Raw genomic sequence first — 6421 nt, 5'->3', positions numbered from 1 at the left:
GGAGGAGGAGGAGGAGGAGAGGGAGAAGGAGGAGGAGAAGGAGGAGGAAGAGGAGGAGAGGGAGGCGTTCTCTGTCCAGACCGCCGCCAGTTCGAGCAGTCACGGGCTCGGGGACACCCCACCCGTTGCTCCTCCGTTACGGAAAGGTGTTTTGCAGACTTTTACGGCCGGAGTATGGGATTTGCACTTCATTTTTTTTCTCCCCCCTCTTCCCCAAAGCAAGATGGACTCTATTCCCTTTCTCTTTCTCCCTCTGCCTCTGTCTTGTCAGCCTTTAAGATCGACATTTTGTACCAAGATGCAAACTTGATGGTGACCAGCAACAAAGCCGGGGTGGGATCCCTCACTCCCTCCCTCTCTCCCTCCCCGTTTCCTAGCTCCCCCCACCCCGACCTCGCAGACCTGGTGGCCCTGCACTTGCCGCCGTGGGCTTTGGCGAATGTGTTTTCCCCGGTGGTTCCGAGCTCCAATCTCAGGATTGCGACCTGGGCCGGGTGTTTGGGAGAAGGTTGTGGCCGCCCAGGTCTGCAAGGCTGAGGGCTGCGATACCTGGACTCGCTGGGGCCGCGGTGGCACCTCCCGCCGGCTCCTGGGCAAGGCGAGGCTCGGGCTGCCAATCGATCGCTATGATTTGGTTCCTGGTGTATTTGTCCTGGGGGCGGTGATCACTTGTGCAAGTTGATGAATGATCACAGTGTGGGTTTTGCGTTTGCAGAATGGATCAACTTTCTGCTTTGTACATACGGGGAGTAGGAAGCAAGGGTGCTGGAGACACCCTGGAATGCCAGCTGGGCTGCCCCTCAGCCTCTGCCCTTTGAATACGGGGAGTTTCTTTGCCTTTCCTGCCCCCACAGTTCTCCAGTCGGGAGGGTGGAGAAAGGGGAGGGGCTAGTGGGGAACTGGACTCCTGGGTTTTGGTTCCCTTTCTTCATAGGTGTTACAGGACTTGGGACTCTACTATTGTAAAGCCCTACCATACTGATGATGTACCTTTATTTGATACTTTATAGGTCACTATCATATGACAAAGGCTTTGCCGCAGTTCATCTTCCTCCCTGTGTACTTTCCGTTTGCCTTCCTGGGTAAGTATGCGAACTCTTCACACGGGGAAGCTGGATGACCATTAGTAATAACATAGGGTCTTCATTGTTCACATAGGATGATGCTTTATTGGGGTTGCAACACCCCAGAAACCTTGCCTCACCGAGTTTCCCACAACAGAAGTCAATTGATAATTCTTAGTGTTTGCAGTTCAGCTGTGGGCTATTATTATTATTATTAAGATCGTGTAAATGATCATTTCATGTTTTTGTGCAAGTAATTGTCATTTCAAAACTTATTTTCAAATGGGCATTTTAATTGACAATGAAATTTTACATAGAGTTGAAAGTCTAATAAATTTAATGGTGGACAATACTATAGAAAGATTGCAGCGTATGAGTGGAGAGAATTATTAAAAACCCAAGGAGGCATTGTGCAGAAGGCCTCTCTAATTATCGTGCCTGACATTTGCTAACTCTTTCCCAGGTCCTCTTTCATGAGTAACCTGTGGCTTCAGATTAACAGTTACCTTTATGGTGAGGAAATGTGGTTTGGTGAGTGTAGTAAATCTAGCATTTAGTGCACTAGTTTGGCTCAAAATTGATTATAATTTCCTTCATAATTTATGTATTTGGATAAATTAGGAACATTTTGGTAGTTTGTATATACAACAAACAGTGACTTTGAGATCTGTTAAGGGCCTTTTTCAGATATATGCTTCCTAAATGCAAAAATCTGCAAAATGCGTGTGGCATAGTGTCTCAAGCATTTGTTTGTGAGACTTAACAGTATAGCTGAAAACTGAGGGTTTATAGGGCATTTAAAAGCAGTATGGTAAACCCAAACTGCAGAAAAACAACTTGTAAGTTTGCCCCTGCATTGTAAAGGAACACCCCAGGTACCCCAGTGGCTGATATGTTAAGAAAACTAGTTGTACTCAACTGTGTAAATCAGCTGTAATACTTTGTAATATTACCGCAGTGAATTTAGAGATTGTATATTGTGAATGAAAATGAACTTGAACTCACTTTTGCACGAAAGAAAATTAAGGTGTCTCCTCTGTTTTGTTTCCTAGATTGCTGGAGTTGAATACATTGACAAAATTGTTGTTTTACTGTTAGGAGGAATTGAGTTTAAGATCAGACCTTTCTGGTAGTCTCTCCGGTAACAAAATATACTTTTATATTACTGAGGACTTTAGATGATCTATGTAAGTTCTGTGTCTATCATTTTTTTAAGGAATGTAAATATTACATTACCGCTGATAATTAGGTGGTTCATTCACTGGGAGAGCTCAGAATACCTCACACACACACAACAGGCCAATTGGAATGGTTGGCCTGAGATGGTTCTGTAAGATGCAGTTAGTGCGCACCAAAATTTGTGAATTTTGGTGTCTTTGATTTTTTTTTTAAAGCTTGTTTGAAAGAAAAGTTTTTCATTTTTGAACATATGGCAAGAATATTCAGAATGCGTTCCTGATTACTAAAGAACACCATGTTTATACATGTAAGGCATATTATTTTGTTCACTGCAGCAAACTTTTTTTTTTTGAGTTAGGGTCTATCTCTTTCGCCTAGGCTGAAGTGCAGTGGCATGATCACAGCTCACCACAGCCTTAACCTCCTGTGCTCAAACAATCTACCCTCCTTATGCTCCTTAGTAGCCAGGACTGCAGGTACATGTCACTATGCCTGGCTAATTTTTAAATTTTTTCTAGAGATGAGATCTCAATGTGCTGCTCAGGCTGGTCTCACACTCTTGGGCTCAAGCAGTCTCACTTTAGCCTTCCAGTGCTAGGATTACAGGTGTGAGCTACCCTGCCTGGCTGCTGCAGCAAACTTTTAATATTACTTCTTTTCTCTTGGAAATATATTTGAGCAATTCCAAAATTAACATGGGAGTTAGTAATATCTAGAATGAAAGCAGTCTGATAAGCGCTTGTGTTTCTTTGAGATAGTAAATGACTGCTTCATTAAAACAATATTTTCAAGAAAAGTTTTGGTCTTTGAAGTCAGTGAAGTAGTTTTGATAGTGTAAATCTCGTAATAGTGATCTAAAAAAGTTACTTTGACAATGAATTACCAGTTATTTGCATCTAAAATGTATTTATTAGATATGAAGCTTACTTATCAAAATAAGAATTTAAAGAAGTTTTTGCTTATCCATCTCCACGAGTTTCCATACTTCCCATTTTATTATTCTTCATATCTTTATCAAGTTCTGAAACTGAAGCCTTAATCTGCATTTCACATTTAATGCTAGCTCTTGAAAAGGTAACTTATCTATGTTGTTTCCTAGTGTTATATCTTTGGAGGTACTCTGATTTTAGGAGGAATCTTCCACAAGAGACTTGGGTATTTTTAAACAGCTGTAATTTTTTAGACTTTTAAAAATTCATCTTGATTTTTGTGTTCATTTTTAAAAAAAAAGTTCCAGGTTTAAGAGTTTGTGCAAGGCCAGTCGCAATGGCTCACGTCTATAATCCCAGCACTTTGGCAGACTGAGGTGAGAGGATTGCCTGAGCCCATGGGCAGCCTGGGCAACTTGGCAAGACCTCATCTTTACCAAAAAAAAAAAAAAAAAATTAGCCACACATGGTGGTGTGTGCCTGTAGTTCCAGCTACTTGGAAGGCTGAGGTGGAAGGATTGCTTGAGCCCAGCGGGTCGAGGCTGCGGTGGCCATGATCATGCCACTGCACTCCAGTCTGCGCGACAGAGTTAGATTCCAACTCAAAAAAAAAAAAAAAAAAGGAGTTTGTGCAATAACTGTGCTTTCAAAAAATTTTGAAAAGTGCATATTACACCTTTGACCTTATATATCTGATCTTTATATGTAATCCACTAAAACAGATTTGTTTAGATAATGAATTTAGACCATAGCTTTGAGTGAAAGCTGGAATGCACTATCATTATGGTTGGCTTTTGCTGTAAGTAACTGTGTAGTTGATAATGTTTTCTATATGTAGTAAAAAAAAAAAAAAGTGAAGAAACTACAGGTCTGAAAATAATGTTACTCAATTCGTGAAAATCTACTTTAGCGGCTAAAGTATTTATAAAGCCATACTTTTCAATAAAATTACAACCAATTTCTCATTATTAGTCATTAACCAGTGCACACAAAGATACGTTTTCCTGCATTTCATAAAGAGCATGGGTGAAAGCAAGGGCTGTATTATTAAGTAGATCTTATCATGAATATCAATTTCTTTTATTTTGGAATCTTTTATAGAAATAAAGATTCGACACTATTTTAAAAAACTTTTTGAAAATAGTCTCATTACAGATATGCCTGTTTTTACTGTACTAAAGAAAGTTCCTGAAATTATTATTAGTGTCTTACAGAAGTACAGAAAATGTTTATAATTGTGATATATAAGTGCTCTGAATTTGTAAATTTAGGCATTAATTTTGACATGCTGCATCACCACCAATGTGACATACCTGTGTTTTAAGATTTATACTTAGGCTGTTGCTTAACTTTAGAAGAAGACACTTTTCTTGAATTTGTAGTTTGAAGTCCACCTCATTTTTTAACACTTCACCACTGAGGGCACTTTTTAAAGTAGGTCTAAGTGCTATATCTACTATATTTTTAGTCAGATTCTTTCCTCTCACTGTGAAATGGAAACAAACCCAACCTCAGTAAGAACATTGTAATTTTACTGCTTTATTTTTATCACCTGCCCCAGGTAAATCAGATGCAGGTAGTCCTCAGGCTATACTTTGAGAAACACTGTTCTGAATGGAGTAAATAAGGGCTGTGGATTCTTCCAGCTTGAAGATTCTGTAACTGTCAGTGGGTTTGCACTACCTCAAGGGCAGTCATCACATACCACAACGAATTACAGATATTTCTGTATTTTAAGTCATACCTGAGAAAAGCACTTTTTGATTACAACTTTACTCAACATTCATACATGATCATAGTATCCTTTAGAAGGCAATTGCAGTTCCTTGAAATGCCAGTATATTATTTTAAGATTGTAAAGATATACCCAGAAAATCCTCACGTATTAATAGGGATTGTTTTCATTTTTTTCTTTCAAAGAAAAAGATAAGGTAAGAATTGAAGTAAGTGCCAGTTACACGAGGGAACGCAAAAGAAGGCAAGCCAGTAAATAATTTTATCTAAAGGTATATATATAAATAGAGAGAAGATAAGAGAATGAGGGAATGAAAGACTTAAAGGATTAAATATAGATCATGAAGCATTGACACACCTACAAAAATATAAACTTAATAAGTTAAAATTTGTGAATCAGGTCTAGAATCTATATAGTGAAATAACTGCAGATAGTGAGGAAGTTGTGTAAAGTACAAAGTAAAAATTTGTAATGAATTGGATTTTTTGAAATCTTAAAAAAATTAAAAACATTTAAAAATTCTGGTTAAATAATTAAACTAATAGTCCTCGGATGAAAAGGTCAGAGAATAAAACAGAAGCTTCTGGGATGGAGTAACCGAGATCCTAAAAAGAACATGCAAAGTTGTATTTTTTTGTAAAAGAAGCAGTTAAATAAAAGGCAAATGACTTATCTTAAGCAAGAAATAAGATAAAAATGATCTAAAACAGCTATATTTTTCAGATGTTTTTGACTGAGCTGTACCATAAAAAATACCTTTTATCCACAAAAAATAACTGAAACAAAAGTTTCCTGAAAGAGTGCGAAGTGCAGTGCCCACTGATAATTTCGTTTCTATCTAGTCTTTATGAGTCTAATTTGTCCAGAGTATTAAACAAAGAATACTGGGTATCATTCACTAAATTGATTTTATGACTTACAATTTGAAAAACACCCACCTAGAGAGCTTGCTAGAGATGGAGCTCCCGGGCCTCATCCTTGTGCATCCTGATTCAGTGTTTCAGGGGACAGGGCCAAGGAATCTGAATTGTGGCCAGGATAGCAGGGGAGTCTGAAGCAGGTGGGAGGTCCTCTGAGTTACTTTGAGAAACTCTGATATAAAGGACAGATGGCTAAAGATTGCATGGAAGTCATGCTCAAATGCGGACTGGAATTCATGAGCTACTGAGGCCTCTTGCGGCGTCACCATTCTTTGGTTGTATTTCAGTCAGCATGTTTGCAACCCTGAGAAGGCCTGCGTCCCTCTCTGTAGCTACTCCTGTGTTAGCAGGTGTGGTAAAAGGAGCAGAGGCTTTGTAGCCAAGAGCTCTACGTTTCAGTCCTGCTGCCTCTCTGTTGCTTGTTATTAGCTGAGGAACTTTGAGCATGCCACCTGACATCTCTTAAACTTTTGTTCTTGTATGTGTAAAAATGGGCATATTGATATTTGCCATGCAGTAGTGTGAGAATTATACAAGACAATAATGTATGTGTGTCAGCACTCAAGATATAATATCTGTTTGTTACATCACCCC

The 6421-nt window shown here is 39.0% G+C and overlaps 1 protein-coding gene across 3 annotated transcripts in view; it reads left to right on the top strand.

The window, feature by feature from the left end:
- The window catches only part of BBX (BBX, HMG-box containing), a 275885-nt gene that overhangs the window by 2514 nt on the left and 266950 nt on the right, over window positions 1–6421 (top strand). For 2 of the 3 annotated variants that reach the window (XM_021710057.1, XM_021710056.1), the window contains exon 2: window positions 1011–1082. The exons of the other annotated variant lie outside the window; for it this stretch is intronic. The gene's annotated coding sequence lies outside the window, so the exon portion shown is untranslated. The remainder of the gene's footprint in view (window positions 1–1010; window positions 1083–6421) is intronic. 3 annotated transcript variants of the gene reach the window in all.

Source organism: Carlito syrichta, unplaced genomic scaffold, assembly GCF_000164805.1.
Source record: "Carlito syrichta isolate Samal-C Ts95f unplaced genomic scaffold, Tarsius_syrichta-2.0.1 Scaffold287976, whole genome shotgun sequence".
In the NCBI taxonomy this organism is placed as follows: Eukaryota; Metazoa; Chordata; class Mammalia; order Primates; family Tarsiidae; genus Carlito; species Carlito syrichta.
This window is presented reverse-complemented; position numbering and strand designations above follow the sequence as displayed.